Source organism: Pagrus pagrus (assembly GCF_965226575.1).
Source record: "Pagrus pagrus genome assembly, contig: HAP1_SCAFFOLD_49, whole genome shotgun sequence".
Lineage (NCBI taxonomy): Eukaryota > Metazoa > Chordata > Actinopteri > Spariformes > Sparidae > Pagrus > Pagrus pagrus.
Window position 1 is genome coordinate 378477 of NW_028175414.1, and position 19806 is coordinate 398282.

Consider the following 19806-nt stretch of genomic DNA (forward strand, 5'->3'; position numbering starts at 1 on the left):
TACTAGCCTGAACTGGTTGAATTTGGATCTTCTTCATGGCAAAGGAGTTTTTACCTGGAATTTCATTCATTAAAGGTGAAAAGTGGCTTATGTCAAAAATGAGCGTTTCAGAGCGATTGGAGGCTGTTTTAGCGCTGAAAAGTGGCTTATGTGAAAAATGAGCGTTTCAGAGCGAGAGCAGCCTGTTTTTGCACTAAGCTGCATTTCACTGAAAAAAGGTCTTTCAAACAGGTTTACTAGCCTGAACTGGTTGAATTTGGATCTTCTTCATGGCAAAGGAGTTTTTACCTGGAATTTCATTCATTAAGGCTGAAAAGTGGGTTATGTCAAAAATGAGCGTTTCAGAGCGATAGGAGGCTGTTTTAGCACTGTACAGTCGCCTAAGGCTGAAAAGTGGCTTATGTGAAAAATGAGCGTTTCAGAGCGAGAGGAGGCTGTTTTTGCACTGTACAGTCGCCTATAAGGCTGAACAGTGGCTTATGTGAAAAATGAGCGTTTCAGAGCGAGAGCAGCCTGTTTTGGCACTAAGCTGCATTTCACTGAAAAAAGGTCTTTCAACCAGGTTTACTAGCCTGAACTGGATGAATTTGGATCTTCTTCATGGCAAAGGAGTTTTTACCTGGAATTTCATTCATTAAAGGTGAAAAGTGGCTTATGTCAAAAATGAGCGTTTCAGAGCGATTGGAGGCTGTTTTAGCGCTGAAAAGTGGCTTATGTGAAAAATGAGCGTTTCAGAGCGAGAGCAGCCTGTTTTTGCACTAAGCTGCATTTCACTGAAAAAAGGTCTTTCAAACAGGTTTACTAGCCTGAACTGGTTGAATTTGGATCTTATTCATGGCAAAGGAGTTTTTACCTGGAATTTCATTCATTAAAGGTGAAAAGTGGCTTATGTGAAAAATGAGCGTTTCAGAGCGATTGGAGGCTGTTTTAGCGCTGAAAAGTGGCTTATGTGAAAAATGAGCGTTTCAGAGCGAGAGCAGCCTGTTTTTGCACTAAGCTGCATTTCACTGAAAAAAGGTCTTTCAAACAGGTTTACTAGCCTGAACTGGTTGAATTTGGATCTTCTTCATGGCAAAGGAGTTTTTACCTGGAATTTCATTCATTAAAGGTGAAAAGTGGCTTATGTCAAAAATGAGCGTTTCAGAGCGATTGGAGGCTTTTTTAGCACTGTACAGTCGCCTAAGGCTGAAAAGTGGCTTATGTGAAAAATGAGCGTTTCAGAGCGAGAGCAGCCTGTTTTTGCACTAAGCTGCATTTCACTGAAAAAAGGTCTTTCAAACAGGTTTACTAGCCTGAACTGGTTGAATTTGGATCTTCTTCATGGCAAAGGAGTTTTTACCTGGAATTTCATTCATTAAAGGTGAAAAGTGGCTTATGTCAAAAATGAGCGTTTCAGAGCGATTGGAGGCTGTTTTAGCACCTTAGTCGCCTAAGGCTGAAAAGTGGCTTATGTGAAAAATGAGCGTTTCAGAGCGAGAGCAGCCTGTTTTTGCACTAAGCTGCATTTCACTGAAAAAAGGTCTTTCAAACAGGTTTACTAGCCTGAACTGGTTGAATTTGGATCTTCTTCATGGCAAATGAGTTTTTACCTGGAATTTAATTCATTAAGGCTGAAAAGTGGGTTATGTCAAAAATGAGCGTTTCAGAGCGATAGGAGGCTGTTTTAGCACTGTACAGTCGCCTAAGGCTGAAAAGTGGCTTATGTGAAAAATGAGCGTTTCAGAGCGAGAGGAGGCTGTTTTTGCACTGTACAGTCGCCTATAAGGCTGAAAAGTGGCTTATGTGAAAAATGAGCGTTTCAGAGCGAGAGCAGCCTGTTTTTGCACTAAGCTGCATTTCACTGAAAAAAGGTCTTTCAAACAGGTTTACTAGCCTGAACTGGTTGAATTTGGATCTTCTTCATGGCAAAGGAGTTTTTACCTGGAATTTCATTCTTTAAGGCTGAAAAGTGGCTTATGTCAAAAATGAGCGTTTCAGAGCGATTGGAGGCTGTTTTAGCACCTTAGTCGCCTAAGGCTGAAAAGTGGCTTATGTGAAAAATGAGCGTTTCAGAGCGAGAGCAGCCTGTTTTTGCACTAAGCTGCATTTCACTGAAAAAAGGTCTTTCAAACAGGTTTACTAGCCTGAACTGGTTGAATTTGGATCTTCTTCATGGCAAATGAGTTTTTACCTGGAATTTAATTCATTAAGGCTGAAAAGTGGGTTATGTCAAAAATGAGCGTTTCAGAGCGATAGGAGGCTGTTTTAGCACTGTACAGTCGCCTAAGGCTGAAAAGTGGCTTATGTGAAAAATGAGCGTTTCAGAGCGAGAGGAGGCTGTTTTTGCACTGTACAGTCGCCTATAAGGCTGAAAAGTGGCTTATGTGAAAAATGAGCGTTTCAGAGCGAGAGCAGCCTGTTTTTGCACTAAGCTGCATTTCACTGAAAAAAGGTCTTTCAAACAGGTTTACTAGCCTGAACTGGTTGAATTTGGATCTTCTTCATGGCAAAGGAGTTTTTACCTGGAATTTCATTCATTAAAGGTGAAAAGTGGCTTATGTCAAAAATGAGCGTTTCAGAGCGATTGGAGGCTGTTTTAGCACCTTAGTCGCCTAAGGCTGAAAAGTGGCTTATGTGAAAAATGAGCGTTTCAGAGCGAGAGCAGCCTGTTTTTGCACTAAGCTGCATTTCACTGAAAAAAGGTCTTTCAAACAGGTTTACTAGCCTGAACTGGTTGAATTTGGATCTTCTTCATGGCAAAGGAGTTTTTACCTGGAATTTCATTCATTAAGGCTGAAAAGTGGGTTATGTCAAAAATGAGCGTTTCAGAGCGATAGGAGGCTGTTTTAGCACTGTACAGTCGCCTAAGGCTGAAAAGTGGCTTATGTGAAAAATGAGCGTTTCAGAGCGAGAGGAGGCTGTTTTTGCACTGTACAGTCGCCTATAAGGCTGAACAGTGGCTTATGTGAAAAATGAGCGTTTCAGAGCGAGAGCAGCCTGTTTTGGCACTAAGCTGCATTTCACTGAAAAAAGGTCTTTCAACCAGGTTTACTAGCCTGAACTGGATGAATTTGGATCTTCTTCATGGCAAAGGAGTTTTTACCTGGAATTTCATTCATTAAAGGTGAAAAGTGGCTTATGTCAAAAATGAGCGTTTCAGAGCGATTGGAGGCTGTTTTAGCGCTGAAAAGTGGCTTATGTGAAAAATGAGCGTTTCAGAGCGAGAGCAGCCTGTTTTTGCACTAAGCTGCATTTCACTGAAAAAAGGTCTTTCAAACAGGTTTACTAGCCTGAACTGGTTGAATTTGGATCTTATTCATGGCAAAGGAGTTTTTACCTGGAATTTCATTCATTAAAGGTGAAAAGTGGCTTATGTGAAAAATGAGCGTTTCAGAGCGATTGGAGGCTGTTTTAGCGCTGAAAAGTGGCTTATGTGAAAAATGAGCGTTTCAGAGCGAGAGCAGCCTGTTTTTGCACTAAGCTGCATTTCACTGAAAAAAGGTCTTTCAAACAGGTTTACTAGCCTGAACTGGTTGAATTTGGATCTTCTTCATGGCAAAGGAGTTTTTACCTGGAATTTCATTCATTAAAGGTGAAAAGTGGCTTATGTCAAAAATGAGCGTTTCAGAGCGATTGGAGGCTTTTTTAGCACTGTACAGTCGCCTAAGGCTGAAAAGTGGCTTATGTGAAAAATGAGCGTTTCAGAGCGAGAGCAGCCTGTTTTTGCACTAAGCTGCATTTCACTGAAAAAAGGTCTTTCAAACAGGTTTACTAGCCTGAACTGGTTGAATTTGGATCTTCTTCATGGCAAAGGAGTTTTTACCTGGAATTTCATTCATTAAAGGTGAAAAGTGGCTTATGTCAAAAATGAGCGTTTCAGAGCGATTGGAGGCTGTTTTAGCACCTTAGTCGCCTAAGGCTGAAAAGTGGCTTATGTGAAAAATGAGCGTTTCAGAGCGAGAGCAGCCTGTTTTTGCACTAAGCTGCATTTCACTGAAAAAAGGTCTTTCAAACAGGTTTACTAGCCTGAACTGGTTGAATTTGGATCTTCTTCATGGCAAATGAGTTTTTACCTGGAATTTAATTCATTAAGGCTGAAAAGTGGGTTATGTCAAAAATGAGCGTTTCAGAGCGATAGGAGGCTGTTTTAGCACTGTACAGTCGCCTAAGGCTGAAAAGTGGCTTATGTGAAAAATGAGCGTTTCAGAGCGAGAGGAGGCTGTTTTTGCACTGTACAGTCGCCTATAAGGCTGAAAAGTGGCTTATGTGAAAAATGAGCGTTTCAGAGCGAGAGCAGCCTGTTTTTGCACTAAGCTGCATTTCACTGAAAAAAGGTCTTTCAAACAGGTTTACTAGCCTGAACTGGTTGAATTTGGATCTTCTTCATGGCAAAGGAGTTTTTACCTGGAATTTCATTCTTTAAGGCTGAAAAGTGGCTTATGTCAAAAATGAGCGTTTCAGAGCGATTGGAGGCTGTTTTAGCACCTTAGTCGCCTAAGGCTGAAAAGTGGCTTATGTGAAAAATGAGCGTTTCAGAGCGAGAGCAGCCTGTTTTTGCACTAAGCTGCATTTCACTGAAAAAAGGTCTTTCAAACAGGTTTACTAGCCTGAACTGGTTGAATTTGGATCTTCTTCATGGCAAATGAGTTTTTACCTGGAATTTAATTCATTAAGGCTGAAAAGTGGGTTATGTCAAAAATGAGCGTTTCAGAGCGATAGGAGGCTGTTTTAGCACTGTACAGTCGCCTAAGGCTGAAAAGTGGCTTATGTGAAAAATGAGCGTTTCAGAGCGAGAGGAGGCTGTTTTTGCACTGTACAGTCGCCTATAAGGCTGAAAAGTGGCTTATGTGAAAAATGAGCGTTTCAGAGCGAGAGCAGCCTGTTTTTGCACTAAGCTGCATTTCACTGAAAAAAGGTCTTTCAAACAGGTTTACTAGCCTGAACTGGTTGAATTTGGATCTTCTTCATGGCAAAGGAGTTTTTACCTGGAATTTCATTCATTAAAGGTGAAAAGTGGCTTATGTCAAAAATGAGCGTTTCAGAGCGATTGGAGGCTGTTTTAGCACCTTAGTCGCCTAAGGCTGAAAAGTGGCTTATGTGAAAAATGAGCGTTTCAGAGCGAGAGCAGCCTGTTTTTGCACTAAGCTGCATTTCACTGAAAAAAGGTCTTTCAAACAGGTTTACTAGCCTGAACTGGTTGAATTTGGATCTTCTTCATGGCAAATGAGTTTTTACCTGGAATTTAATTCATTAAGGCTGAAAAGTGGGTTATGTCAAAAATGAGCGTTTCAGAGCGATAGGAGGCTGTTTTAGCACTGTACAGTCGCCTAAGGCTGAAAAGTGGCTTATGTGAAAAATGAGCGTTTCAGAGCGAGAGGAGGCTGTTTTTGCACTGTACAGTCGCCTATAAGGCTGAAAAGTGGCTTATGTGAAAAATGAGCGTTTCAGAGCGAGAGCAGCCTGTTTTGGCACTAAGCTGCATTTCACTGAAAAAAGGTCTTTCAAACAGGTTTACTAGCCTGAACTGGTTGAATTTGGATCTTCTTCATGGCAAAGGAGTTTTTACCTGGAATTTCATTCATTAAAGGTGAAAAGTGGCTTATGTGAAAAATGAGCGTTTCAGAGCGATTGGAGGCTGTTTTAGCGCTGAAAAGTGGCTTATGTGAAAAATGAGCGTTTCAGAGCGAGAGCAGCCTGTTTTTGCACTAAGCTGCATTTCACTGAAAAAAGGTCTTTCAAACAGGTTTACTAGCCTGAACTGGTTGAATTTGGATCTTCTTCATGGCAAATGAGTTTTTACCTGGAATTTAATTCATTAAGGCTGAAAAGTGGGTTATGTCAAAAATGAGCGTTTCAGAGCGATAGGAGGCTGTTTTAGCACTGTACAGTCGCCTAAGGCTGAAAAGTGGCTTATGTGAAAAATGAGCGTTTCAGAGCGAGAGCAGCCTGTTTTTGCACTAAGCTGCATTTCACTGAAAAAAGGTCTTTCAAACAGGTTTACTAGCCTGAACTGGTTGAATTTGGATCTTCTTCATGGCAAAGGAGTTTTTACCTGGAATTTCATTCATTAAAGGTGAAAAGTGGCTTATGTCAAAAATGAGCGTTTCAGAGCGATTGGAGGCTGTTTTAGCGCTGAAAAGTGGCTTTTGTGAAAAATGAGCGTTTCAGAGCGAGAGCAGCCTGTTTTTGCACTAAGCTGCATTTCACTGAAAAAAGGTCTTTCAAACAGGTTTACTAGCCTGAACTGGTTGAATTTGGATCTTCTTCATGGCAAAGGAGTTTTTACCAGGAATTTCATTCATTAAAGGTGAAAAGTGGCTTATGTGAAAAATGAGCGTTTCAGAGCGAGAGCAGCCTGTTTTTGCACTAAGCTGCATTTCACTGAAAAAAGGTCTTTCAAACAGGTTTACTAGCCTGAACTGGTTGAATTTGGATCTTCTTCATGGCAAAGGAGTTTTTACCTGGAATTTCATTCATTAAAGGTGAAAAGTGGCTTATGTCAAAAATGAGCGTTTCAGAGCGATTGGAGGCTGTTTTAGCACTGTACAGTCGCCTAAGGCTGAAAAGTGGCTTATGTGAAAAATGAGCGTTTCAGAGCGAGAGCAGCCTGTTTTTGCACTAAGCTGCATTTCACTGAAAAAAGGTCTTTCAAACAGGTTTACTAGCCTGAACTGGTTGAATTTGGATCTTCTTCATGGCAAATGAGTTTTTACCTGGAATTTAATTCATTAAGGCTGAAAAGTGGGTTATGTCAAAAATGAGCGTTTCAGAGCGATAGGAGGCTGTTTTAGCACTGTACAGTCGCCTAAGGCTGAAAAGTGGCTTATGTGAAAAATGAGCGTTTCAGAGCGAGAGGAGGCTGTTTTTGCACTGTACAGTCGCCTATAAGGCTGAAAAGTGGCTTATGTGAAAAATGAGCGTTTCAGAGCGAGAGCAGCCTGTTTTTGCACTAAGCTGCATTTCACTGAAAAAAGGTCTTTCAAACAGGTTTACTAGCCTGAACTGGTTGAATTTGGATCTTCTTCATGGCAAAGGAGTTTTTACCTGGAATTTCATTCATTAAAGGTGAAAAGTGGCTTATGTCAAAAATGAGCGTTTCAGAGCGATTGGAGGCTGTTTTAGCACTGTACAGTCGCCTAAGGCTGAAAAGTGGCTTATGTGAAAAATGAGCGTTTCAGAGCGAGAGCAGCCTGTTTTTGCACTAAGCTGCATTTCACTGAAAAAAGGTCTTTCAAACAGGTTTACTAGCCTGAACTGGTTGAATTTGGATCTTCTTCATGGCAAATGAGTTTTTACCTGGAATTTAATTCATTAAGGCTGAAAAGTGGGTTATGTCAAAAATGAGCGTTTCAGAGCGATAGGAGGCTGTTTTAGCACTGTACAGTCGCCTAAGGCTGAAAAGTGGCTTATGTGAAAAATGAGCGTTTCAGAGCGAGAGGAGGCTGTTTTTGCACTGTACAGTCGCCTATAAGGCTGAAAAGTGGCTTATGTGAAAAATGAGCGTTTCAGAGCGAGAGCAGCCTGTTTTTGCACTAAGCTGCATTTCACTGAAAAAAGGTCTTTCAAACAGGTTTACTAGCCTGAACTGGTTGAATTTGGATCTTCTTCATGGCAAAGGAGTTTTTACCTGGAATTTCATTCTTTAAGGCTGAAAAGTGGCTTATGTCAAAAATGAGCGTTTCAGAGCGATTGGAGGCTGTTTTAGCGCTGAAAAGTGGCTTATGTGAAAAATGAGCGTTTCAGAGCGAGAGCAGCCTGATTTTGCACTAAGCTGCATTTCACTGAAAAAAGGTCTTTCAAACAGGTTTACTAGCCTGAACTGGTTGAATTTGGATCTTCTTCAAGGCAAAGGAGTTTTTACCTGGAATTTCATTCATTAAAGGTGAAAAGTGGCTTATGTCAAAAATGAGCGTTTCAGAGCGATTGGAGGCTGTTTTAGCACTGTACAGTCGCCTAAGGCTGAAAAGTGGCTTATGTGAAAAATGAGCGTTTCAGAGCGAGAGCAGCCTGTTTTTGCACTAAGCTGCATTTCACTGAAAAAAGGTCTTTCAAACAGGTTTACTAGCCTGAACTGGTTGAATTTGGATCTTCTTCATGGCAAAGGAGTTTTTACCTGGAATTTCATTCATTAAAGGTGAAAAGTGGCTTATGTCAAAAATGAGCGTTTCAGAGCGATTGGAGGCTGTTTTAGCGCTGAAAAGTGGCTTTTGTGAAAAATGAGCGTTTCAGAGCGAGAGCAGCCTGTTTTTGCACTAAGCTGCATTTCACTGAAAAAAGGTCTTTCAAACAGGTTTACTAGCCTGAACTGGTTGAATTTGGATCTTCTTCATGGCAAAGGAGTTTTTACCTGGAATTTCATTCATTAAAGGTGAAAAGTGGCTTATGTCAAAAATGAGCGTTTCAGAGCGATTGGAGGCTGTTTTAGCGCTGAAAAGTGGCTTATGTGAAAAATGAGCGTTTCAGAGCGAGAGCAGCCTGTTTTTGCACTAAGCTGCATTTCACTGAAAAAAGGTCTTTCAAACAGGTTTACTAGCCTGAACTGGTTGAATTTGGATCTTCTTCATGGCAAAGGAGTTTTTACCTGGAATTTCATTCATTAAGGCTGAAAAGTGGGTTATGTCAAAAATGAGCGTTTCAGAGCGATAGGAGGCTGTTTTAGCACTGTACAGTCGCCTAAGGCTGAAAAGTGGCTTATGTGAAAAATGAGCGTTTCAGAGCGAGAGGAGGCTGTTTTTGCACTGTACAGTCGCCTATAAGGCTGAACAGTGGCTTATGTGAAAAATGAGCGTTTCAGAGCGAGAGCAGCCTGTTTTGGCACTAAGCTGCATTTCACTGAAAAAAGGTCTTTCAACCAGGTTTACTAGCCTGAACTGGATGAATTTGGATCTTCTTCATGGCAAAGGAGTTTTTACCTGGAATTTCATTCATTAAAGGTGAAAAGTGGCTTATGTCAAAAATGAGCGTTTCAGAGCGATTGGAGGCTGTTTTAGCGCTGAAAAGTGGCTTATGTGAAAAATGAGCGTTTCAGAGCGAGAGCAGCCTGTTTTTGCACTAAGCTGCATTTCACTGAAAAAAGGTCTTTCAAACAGGTTTACTAGCCTGAACTGGTTGAATTTGGATCTTATTCATGGCAAAGGAGTTTTTACCTGGAATTTCATTCATTAAAGGTGAAAAGTGGCTTATGTGAAAAATGAGCGTTTCAGAGCGATTGGAGGCTGTTTTAGCGCTGAAAAGTGGCTTATGTGAAAAATGAGCGTTTCAGAGCGAGAGCAGCCTGTTTTTGCACTAAGCTGCATTTCACTGAAAAAAGGTCTTTCAAACAGGTTTACTAGCCTGAACTGGTTGAATTTGGATCTTCTTCATGGCAAAGGAGTTTTTACCTGGAATTTCATTCATTAAAGGTGAAAAGTGGCTTATGTCAAAAATGAGCGTTTCAGAGCGATTGGAGGCTTTTTTAGCACTGTACAGTCGCCTAAGGCTGAAAAGTGGCTTATGTGAAAAATGAGCGTTTCAGAGCGAGAGCAGCCTGTTTTTGCACTAAGCTGCATTTCACTGAAAAAAGGTCTTTCAAACAGGTTTACTAGCCTGAACTGGTTGAATTTGGATCTTCTTCATGGCAAAGGAGTTTTTACCTGGAATTTCATTCATTAAAGGTGAAAAGTGGCTTATGTCAAAAATGAGCGTTTCAGAGCGATTGGAGGCTGTTTTAGCACCTTAGTCGCCTAAGGCTGAAAAGTGGCTTATGTGAAAAATGAGCGTTTCAGAGCGAGAGCAGCCTGTTTTTGCACTAAGCTGCATTTCACTGAAAAAAGGTCTTTCAAACAGGTTTACTAGCCTGAACTGGTTGAATTTGGATCTTCTTCATGGCAAATGAGTTTTTACCTGGAATTTAATTCATTAAGGCTGAAAAGTGGGTTATGTCAAAAATGAGCGTTTCAGAGCGATAGGAGGCTGTTTTAGCACTGTACAGTCGCCTAAGGCTGAAAAGTGGCTTATGTGAAAAATGAGCGTTTCAGAGCGAGAGGAGGCTGTTTTTGCACTGTACAGTCGCCTATAAGGCTGAAAAGTGGCTTATGTGAAAAATGAGCGTTTCAGAGCGAGAGCAGCCTGTTTTTGCACTAAGCTGCATTTCACTGAAAAAAGGTCTTTCAAACAGGTTTACTAGCCTGAACTGGTTGAATTTGGATCTTCTTCATGGCAAAGGAGTTTTTACCTGGAATTTCATTCTTTAAGGCTGAAAAGTGGCTTATGTCAAAAATGAGCGTTTCAGAGCGATTGGAGGCTGTTTTAGCACCTTAGTCGCCTAAGGCTGAAAAGTGGCTTATGTGAAAAATGAGCGTTTCAGAGCGAGAGCAGCCTGTTTTTGCACTAAGCTGCATTTCACTGAAAAAAGGTCTTTCAAACAGGTTTACTAGCCTGAACTGGTTGAATTTGGATCTTCTTCATGGCAAATGAGTTTTTACCTGGAATTTAATTCATTAAGGCTGAAAAGTGGGTTATGTCAAAAATGAGCGTTTCAGAGCGATAGGAGGCTGTTTTAGCACTGTACAGTCGCCTAAGGCTGAAAAGTGGCTTATGTGAAAAATGAGCGTTTCAGAGCGAGAGGAGGCTGTTTTTGCACTGTACAGTCGCCTATAAGGCTGAAAAGTGGCTTATGTGAAAAATGAGCGTTTCAGAGCGAGAGCAGCCTGTTTTTGCACTAAGCTGCATTTCACTGAAAAAAGGTCTTTCAAACAGGTTTACTAGCCTGAACTGGTTGAATTTGGATCTTCTTCATGGCAAAGGAGTTTTTACCTGGAATTTCATTCATTAAAGGTGAAAAGTGGCTTATGTCAAAAATGAGCGTTTCAGAGCGATTGGAGGCTGTTTTAGCACCTTAGTCGCCTAAGGCTGAAAAGTGGCTTATGTGAAAAATGAGCGTTTCAGAGCGAGAGCAGCCTGTTTTTGCACTAAGCTGCATTTCACTGAAAAAAGGTCTTTCAAACAGGTTTACTAGCCTGAACTGGTTGAATTTGGATCTTCTTCATGGCAAATGAGTTTTTACCTGGAATTTAATTCATTAAGGCTGAAAAGTGGGTTATGTCAAAAATGAGCGTTTCAGAGCGATAGGAGGCTGTTTTAGCACTGTACAGTCGCCTAAGGCTGAAAAGTGGCTTATGTGAAAAATGAGCGTTTCAGAGCGAGAGGAGGCTGTTTTTGCACTGTACAGTCGCCTATAAGGCTGAAAAGTGGCTTATGTGAAAAATGAGCGTTTCAGAGCGAGAGCAGCCTGTTTTGGCACTAAGCTGCATTTCACTGAAAAAAGGTCTTTCAAACAGGTTTACTAGCCTGAACTGGTTGAATTTGGATCTTCTTCATGGCAAAGGAGTTTTTACCTGGAATTTCATTCATTAAAGGTGAAAAGTGGCTTATGTGAAAAATGAGCGTTTCAGAGCGATTGGAGGCTGTTTTAGCGCTGAAAAGTGGCTTATGTGAAAAATGAGCGTTTCAGAGCGAGAGCAGCCTGTTTTTGCACTAAGCTGCATTTCACTGAAAAAAGGTCTTTCAAACAGGTTTACTAGCCTGAACTGGTTGAATTTGGATCTTCTTCATGGCAAATGAGTTTTTACCTGGAATTTAATTCATTAAGGCTGAAAAGTGGGTTATGTCAAAAATGAGCGTTTCAGAGCGATAGGAGGCTGTTTTAGCACTGTACAGTCGCCTAAGGCTGAAAAGTGGCTTATGTGAAAAATGAGCGTTTCAGAGCGAGAGCAGCCTGTTTTTGCACTAAGCTGCATTTCACTGAAAAAAGGTCTTTCAAACAGGTTTACTAGCCTGAACTGGTTGAATTTGGATCTTCTTCATGGCAAAGGAGTTTTTACCTGGAATTTCATTCATTAAAGGTGAAAAGTGGCTTATGTCAAAAATGAGCGTTTCAGAGCGATTGGAGGCTGTTTTAGCGCTGAAAAGTGGCTTTTGTGAAAAATGAGCGTTTCAGAGCGAGAGCAGCCTGTTTTTGCACTAAGCTGCATTTCACTGAAAAAAGGTCTTTCAAACAGGTTTACTAGCCTGAACTGGTTGAATTTGGATCTTCTTCATGGCAAAGGAGTTTTTACCAGGAATTTCATTCATTAAAGGTGAAAAGTGGCTTATGTGAAAAATGAGCGTTTCAGAGCGAGAGCAGCCTGTTTTTGCACTAAGCTGCATTTCACTGAAAAAAGGTCTTTCAAACAGGTTTACTAGCCTGAACTGGTTGAATTTGGATCTTCTTCATGGCAAAGGAGTTTTTACCTGGAATTTCATTCATTAAAGGTGAAAAGTGGCTTATGTCAAAAATGAGCGTTTCAGAGCGATTGGAGGCTGTTTTAGCACTGTACAGTCGCCTAAGGCTGAAAAGTGGCTTATGTGAAAAATGAGCGTTTCAGAGCGAGAGCAGCCTGTTTTTGCACTAAGCTGCATTTCACTGAAAAAAGGTCTTTCAAACAGGTTTACTAGCCTGAACTGGTTGAATTTGGATCTTCTTCATGGCAAATGAGTTTTTACCTGGAATTTAATTCATTAAGGCTGAAAAGTGGGTTATGTCAAAAATGAGCGTTTCAGAGCGATAGGAGGCTGTTTTAGCACTGTACAGTCGCCTAAGGCTGAAAAGTGGCTTATGTGAAAAATGAGCGTTTCAGAGCGAGAGGAGGCTGTTTTTGCACTGTACAGTCGCCTATAAGGCTGAAAAGTGGCTTATGTGAAAAATGAGCGTTTCAGAGCGAGAGCAGCCTGTTTTTGCACTAAGCTGCATTTCACTGAAAAAAGGTCTTTCAAACAGGTTTACTAGCCTGAACTGGTTGAATTTGGATCTTCTTCATGGCAAAGGAGTTTTTACCTGGAATTTCATTCATTAAAGGTGAAAAGTGGCTTATGTCAAAAATGAGCGTTTCAGAGCGATTGGAGGCTGTTTTAGCACTGTACAGTCGCCTAAGGCTGAAAAGTGGCTTATGTGAAAAATGAGCGTTTCAGAGCGAGAGCAGCCTGTTTTTGCACTAAGCTGCATTTCACTGAAAAAAGGTCTTTCAAACAGGTTTACTAGCCTGAACTGGTTGAATTTGGATCTTCTTCATGGCAAATGAGTTTTTACCTGGAATTTAATTCATTAAGGCTGAAAAGTGGGTTATGTCAAAAATGAGCGTTTCAGAGCGATAGGAGGCTGTTTTAGCACTGTACAGTCGCCTAAGGCTGAAAAGTGGCTTATGTGAAAAATGAGCGTTTCAGAGCGAGAGGAGGCTGTTTTTGCACTGTACAGTCGCCTATAAGGCTGAAAAGTGGCTTATGTGAAAAATGAGCGTTTCAGAGCGAGAGCAGCCTGTTTTTGCACTAAGCTGCATTTCACTGAAAAAAGGTCTTTCAAACAGGTTTACTAGCCTGAACTGGTTGAATTTGGATCTTCTTCATGGCAAAGGAGTTTTTACCTGGAATTTCATTCTTTAAGGCTGAAAAGTGGCTTATGTCAAAAATGAGCGTTTCAGAGCGATTGGAGGCTGTTTTAGCGCTGAAAAGTGGCTTATGTGAAAAATGAGCGTTTCAGAGCGAGAGCAGCCTGATTTTGCACTAAGCTGCATTTCACTGAAAAAAGGTCTTTCAAACAGGTTTACTAGCCTGAACTGGTTGAATTTGGATCTTCTTCAAGGCAAAGGAGTTTTTACCTGGAATTTCATTCATTAAAGGTGAAAAGTGGCTTATGTCAAAAATGAGCGTTTCAGAGCGATTGGAGGCTGTTTTAGCACTGTACAGTCGCCTAAGGCTGAAAAGTGGCTTATGTGAAAAATGAGCGTTTCAGAGCGAGAGCAGCCTGTTTTTGCACTAAGCTGCATTTCACTGAAAAAAGGTCTTTCAAACAGGTTTACTAGCCTGAACTGGTTGAATTTGGATCTTATTCATGGCAAAGGAGTTTTTACCTGGAATTTCATTCATTAAAGGTGAAAAGTGGCTTATGTCAAAAATGAGCGTTTCAGAGCGATTGGAGGCTGTTTTAGCGCTGAAAAGTGGCTTATGTGAAAAATGAGCGTTTCAGAGCGAGAGCAGCCTGTTTTTGCACTAAGCTGCATTTCACTGAAAAAAGGTCTTTCAAACAGGTTTACTAGCCTGAACTGGTTGAATTTGGATCTTCTTCATGGCAAAGGAGTTTTTACCTGGAATTTCATTCATTAAAGGTGAAAAGTGGCTTATGTCAAAAATGAGCGTTTCAGAGCGATTGGAGGCTGTTTTAGCACTGTACAGTCGCCTAAGGCTGAAAAGTGGCTTATGTGAAAAATGAGCGTTTCAGAGCGAGAGCAGCCTGTTTTTGCACTAAGCTGCATTTCACTGAAAAAAGGTCTTTCAAACAGGTTTACTAGCCTGAACTGGTTGAATTTGGATCTTCTTCATGGCAAAGGAGTTTTTACCTGGAATTTCATTCATTAAAGGTGAAAAGTGGCTTATGTCAAAAATGAGCGTTTCAGAGCGATTGGAGGCTGTTTTAGCACCTTAGTCGCCTAAGGCTGAAAAGTGGCTTATGTGAAAAATGAGCGTTTCAGAGCGAGAGCAGCCTGTTTTTGCACTAAGCTGCATTTCACTGAAAAAAGGTCTTTCAAACAGGTTTACTAGCCTGAACTGGTTGAATTTGGATCTTCTTCATGGCAAATGAGTTTTTACCTGGAATTTAATTCATTAAGGCTGAAAAGTGGGTTATGTCAAAAATGAGCGTTTCAGAGCGATAGGAGGCTGTTTTAGCACTGTACAGTCGCCTAAGGCTGAAAAGTGGCTTATGTGAAAAATGAGCGTTTCAGAGCGAGAGGAGGCTGTTTTTGCACTGTACAGTCGCCTATAAGGCTGAAAAGTGGCTTATGTGAAAAATGAGCGTTTCAGAGCGAGAGCAGCCTGATTTTGCACTAAGCTGCATTTCACTGAAAAAAGGTCTTTCAAACAGGTTTACTAGCCTGAACTGGTTGAATTTGGATCTTCTTCAAGGCAAAGGAGTTTTTACCTGGAATTTCATTCATTAAAGGTGAAAAGTGGCTTATGTCAAAAATGAGCGTTTCAGAGCGATTGGAGGCTGTTTTAGCACTGTACAGTCGCCTAAGGCTGAAAAGTGGCTTATGTGAAAAATGAGCGTTTCAGAGCGAGAGCAGCCTGTTTTTGCACTAAGCTGCATTTCACTGAAAAAAGGTCTTTCAAACAGGTTTACTAGCCTGAACTGGTTGAAATTGGATCTTATTCATGGCAAAGGAGTTTTTACCTGGAATTTCATTCATTAAAGGTGAAAAGTGGCTTATGTCAAAAATGAGCGTTTCAGAGCGATTGGAGGCTGTTTTAGCGCTGAAAAGTGGCTTATGTGAAAAATGAGCGTTTCAGAGCGAGAGCAGCCTGTTTTTGCACTAAGCTGCATTTCACTGAAAAAAGGTCTTTCAAACAGGTTTACTAGCCTGAACTGGTTGAATTTGGATCTTCTTCATGGCAAAGGAGTTTTTACCTGGAATTTCATTCATTAAAGGTGAAAAGTGGCTTATGTCAAAAATGAGCGTTTCAGAGCGATTGGAGGCTGTTTTAGCGCTGAAAAGTGGCTTATGTGAAAAATGAGCGTTTCAGAGCGAGAGCAGCCTGTTTTTGCACTAAGCTGCATTTCACTGAAAAAAGGTCTTTCAAACAGGTTTACTAGCCTGAACTGGTTGAATTTGGATCTTCTTCATGGCAAAGGAGTTTTTACCTGGAATTTCATTCATTAAAGGTGAAAAGTGGCTTATGTCAAAAATGAGCGTTTCAGAGCGATTGGAGGCTGTTTTAGCGCTGAAAAGTGGCTTTTGTGAAAAATGAGCGTTTCAGAGCGAGAGCAGCCTGTTTTTGCACTAAGCTGCATTTCACTGAAAAAAGGTCTTTCAAACAGGTTTACTAGCCTGAACTGGTTGAATTTGGATCTTCTTCATGGCAAAGGAGTTTTTACCTGGAATTTCATTCATTAAAGGTGAAAAGTGGCTTATGTCAAAAATGAGCGTTTCAGAGCGATTGGAGGCTGTTTTAGCACTGTACAGTCGCCTAAGGCTGAAAAGTGGCTTATGTGAAAAATGAGCGTTTCAGAGCGAGAGCAGCCTGTTTTTGCACTAAGCTGCATTTCACTGAAAAAAGGTCTTTCAAACAGGTTTACTAGCCTGAACTGGTTGAATTTGGATCTTCTTCATGGCAAAGGAGTTTTTACCTGGAATTTCATTCATTAAAGGTGAAAAGTGGCTTATGTCAAAAATGAGCGTTTCAGAGCGATTGGAGGCTGTTTTAGCACTGTACAGTCGCCTAAGGCTGAAAAGTGGCTTATGTGAAAAATGAGCGTTTCAGAGCGAGAGCAGCCTGTTTTTGCACTAAGCTGCATTTCACTGAAAAAAGGTCTTTCAAACAGGTTTACTAGCCTGAACTGGTTGAATTTGGATCTTCTTCATGGCAAAGGAGTTTTTACCTGGAATTTCATTCATTAAAGGTGAAAAGTGGCTTATGTCAAAAATGAGCGTTTCAGAGCGATTGGAGGCTGTTTTAGCACTGTACAGTCGCCTAAGGCTGAAAAGTGGCTTATGTGAAAAATGAGCGTTTCAGAGCGAGAGCAGCCTGTTTTTGCACTAAGCTGCATTTCACTGAAAAAAGGTCTTTCAAACAGGTTTACTAGCCTGAACTGGTTGAATTTGGATCTTCTTCATGGCAAAGGAGTTTTTACCTGGAATTTCATTCATTAAAGGTGAAAAGTGGCTTATGTCAAAAATGAGCGTTTCAGAGCGATTGGAGGCTGTTTTAGCACTGTACAGTCGCCTAAGGCTGAAAAGTGGCTTATGTGAAAAATGAGCGTTTCAGAGCGAGAGCAGCCTGTTTTTGCACTAAGCTGCATTTCACTGAAAAAAGGTCTTTCAAACAGGTTTACTAGCCTGAACTGGTTGAATTTGGATCTTCTTCATGGCAAAGGAGTTTTTACCTGGAATTTCATTCATTAAAGGTGAAAAGTGGCTTATGTCAAAAATGAGCGTTTCAGAGCGATTGGAGGCTGTTTTAGCACTGTACAGTCGCCTAAGGCTGAAAAGTGGCTTATGTGAAAAATGAGCGTTTCAGAGCGAGAGCAGCCTGTTTTTGCACTAAGCTGCATTTCACTGAAAAAAGGTCTTTCAAACAGGTTTACTAGCCTGAACTGGTTGAATTTGGATCTTCTTCATGGCAAAGGAGTTTTCACCTGGAATTTAATTCATTAAGGCTGAAAAGTGGGTTATGTCAAAAATGAGCGTTTCAGAGCGATAGGAGGCTGTTTTAGCACTGTACAGTCTCCTAAGGCTGAAAAGTGGCTTATGTGAAAAATGAGCGTTTCAGAGCGATTGGAGGCTGTTTTAGCGCTGAAAAGTGGCTTTTGTGAAAAATGAGCGTTTCAGAGCGAGAGCAGCCTGTTTTTGCACTAAGCTGCATTTCACTGAAAAAAGGTCTTTCAAACAGGTTTACTAGCCTGAACTGGTTGAATTTGGATCTTCTTCATGGCAAATGAGTTTTTACCTGGAATTTCATTCATTAAAGGTGAAAAGTGGCTTATGTCAAAAATGAGCGTTTCAGAGCGATTGGAGGCTGTTTTAGCGCTGAAAAGTGGCTTTTGTGAAAAATGAGCGTTTCAGAGCGAGAGCAGCCTGTTTTTGCACTAAGCTGCATTTCACTGAAAAAAGGTCTTTCAAACAGGTTTACTAGCCTGAACTGGTTGAATTTGGATCTTCTTCATGGCAAAGGAGTTTTTACCTGGAATTTCATTCATTAAAGGTGAAAAGTGGCTTATGTCAAAAATGAGCGTTTCAGAGCGATTGGAGGCTGTTTTAGCACTGTACAGTCGCCTAAGGCTGAAAAGTGGCTTATGTGAAAAATGAGCGTTTCAGAGCGAGAGCAGCCTGTTTTTGCACTAAGCTGCATTTCACTGAAAAAAGGTCTTTCAAACAGGTTTACTAGCCTGAACTGGTTGAATTTGGATCTTCTTCATGGCAAAGGAGTTTTTACCTGGAATTTCATTCATTAAAGGTGAAAAGTGGCTTATGTCAAAAATGAGCGTTTCAGAGCGATTGGAGGCTGTTTTAGCACTGTACAGTCGCCTAAGGCTGAAAAGTGGCTTATGTGAAAAATGAGCGTTTCAGAGCGAGAGCAGCCTGTTTTTGCACTAAGCTGCATTTCACTGAAAAAAGGTCTTTCAAACAGGTTTACTAGCCTGAACTGGTTGAATTTGGATCTTCTTCATGGCAAAGGAGTTTTTACCTGGAATTTCATTCATTAAAGGTGAAAAGTGGCTTATGTCAAAAATGAGCGTTTCAGAGCGATTGGAGGCTGTTTTAGCACTGTACAGTCGCCTAAGGCTGAAAAGTGGCTTATGTGAAAAATGAGCGTTTCAGAGCGAGAGCAGCCTGTTTTTGCACTAAGCTGCATTTCACTGAAAAAAGGTCTTTCAAACAGGTTTACTAGCCTGAACTGGTTGAATTTGGATCTTCTTCATGGCAAAGGAGTTTTTACCTGGAATTTCATTCATTAAAGGTGAAAAGTGGCTTATGTCAAAAATGAGCGTTTCAGAGCGATTGGAGGCTGTTTTAGCACTGTACAGTCGCCTAAGGCTGAAAAGTGGCTTATGTGAAAAATGAGCGTTTCAGAGCGAGAGCAGCCTGTTTTTGCACTAAGCTGCATTTCACTGAAAAAAGGTCTTTCAAACAGGTTTACTAGCCTGAACTGGTTGAATTTGGATCTTCTTCATGGCAAAGGAGTTTTCACCTGGAATTTAATTCATTAAGGCTGAAAAGTGGGTTATGTCAAAAATGAGCGTTTCAGAGCGATAGGAGGCTGTTTTAGCACTGTACAGTCTCCTAAGGCTGAAAAGTGGCTTATGTGAAAAATGAGCGTTTCAGAGCGATTGGAGGCTGTTTTAGCGCTGAAAAGTGGCTTTTGTGAAAAATGAGCGTTTCAGAGCGAGAGCAGCCTGTTTTTGCACTAAGCTGCATTTCACTGAAAAAAGGTCTTTCAAACAGGTTTACTAGCCTGAACTGGTTGAATTTGGATCTTCTTCATGGCAAATGAGTTTTTACCTGGAATTTCATTCATTAAAGGTGAAAAGTGGCTTATGTCAAAAATGAGCGTTTCAGAGCGATTGGAGGCTGTTTTAGCGCTGAAAAGTGGCTTTTGTGAAAAATGAGCGTTTCAGAGCGAGAGCAGCCTGTTTTTGCACTAAGCTGCATTTCACTGAAAAAAGGTCTTTCAAACAGGTTTACTAGCCTGAACTGGTTGAATTTGGATCTTCTTCATGGCAAATGAGTTTTTACCTGGAATTTCATTCATTAAGGCTGAAAAGTGGGTTATGTCAAAAATGAGCGTTTCAGAGCGATAGGAGGCTGTTTTAGCACTGTACAGTCGCCTAAGGCTGAAAAGTGGCTTATGTGAAAAATGAGCGTTTCAGAGCGAGAGCAGCCTGTTTTTGCACTAAGCTGCATTTCACTGAAAAAAGGTCTTTCAAACAGGTTTACTAGCCTGAACTGGTTGAATTTGGATCTTCTTCATGGCAAAGGAGTTTTTACCTGGAATTTCATTCATTAAAGGTGAAAAGTGGCTTATGTGAAAAATGAGCGTTTCAGAGCGATTGGAGGCTGTTTTAGCGCTGAAAAGTGGCTTACGTGAAAAATGAGCGTTTCAGAGCGAGAGCAGCCTGTTTTTGCACTAAGCTGCATTTCACTGAAAAAAGGTCTTTCAAACAGGTTTACTAGCCTGAACTGGTTGAATTTGGATCTTCTTCATGGCAAAGGAGTTTTCACCTGGAATTTAATTCATTAAGGCTGAAAAGTGGGTTATGTC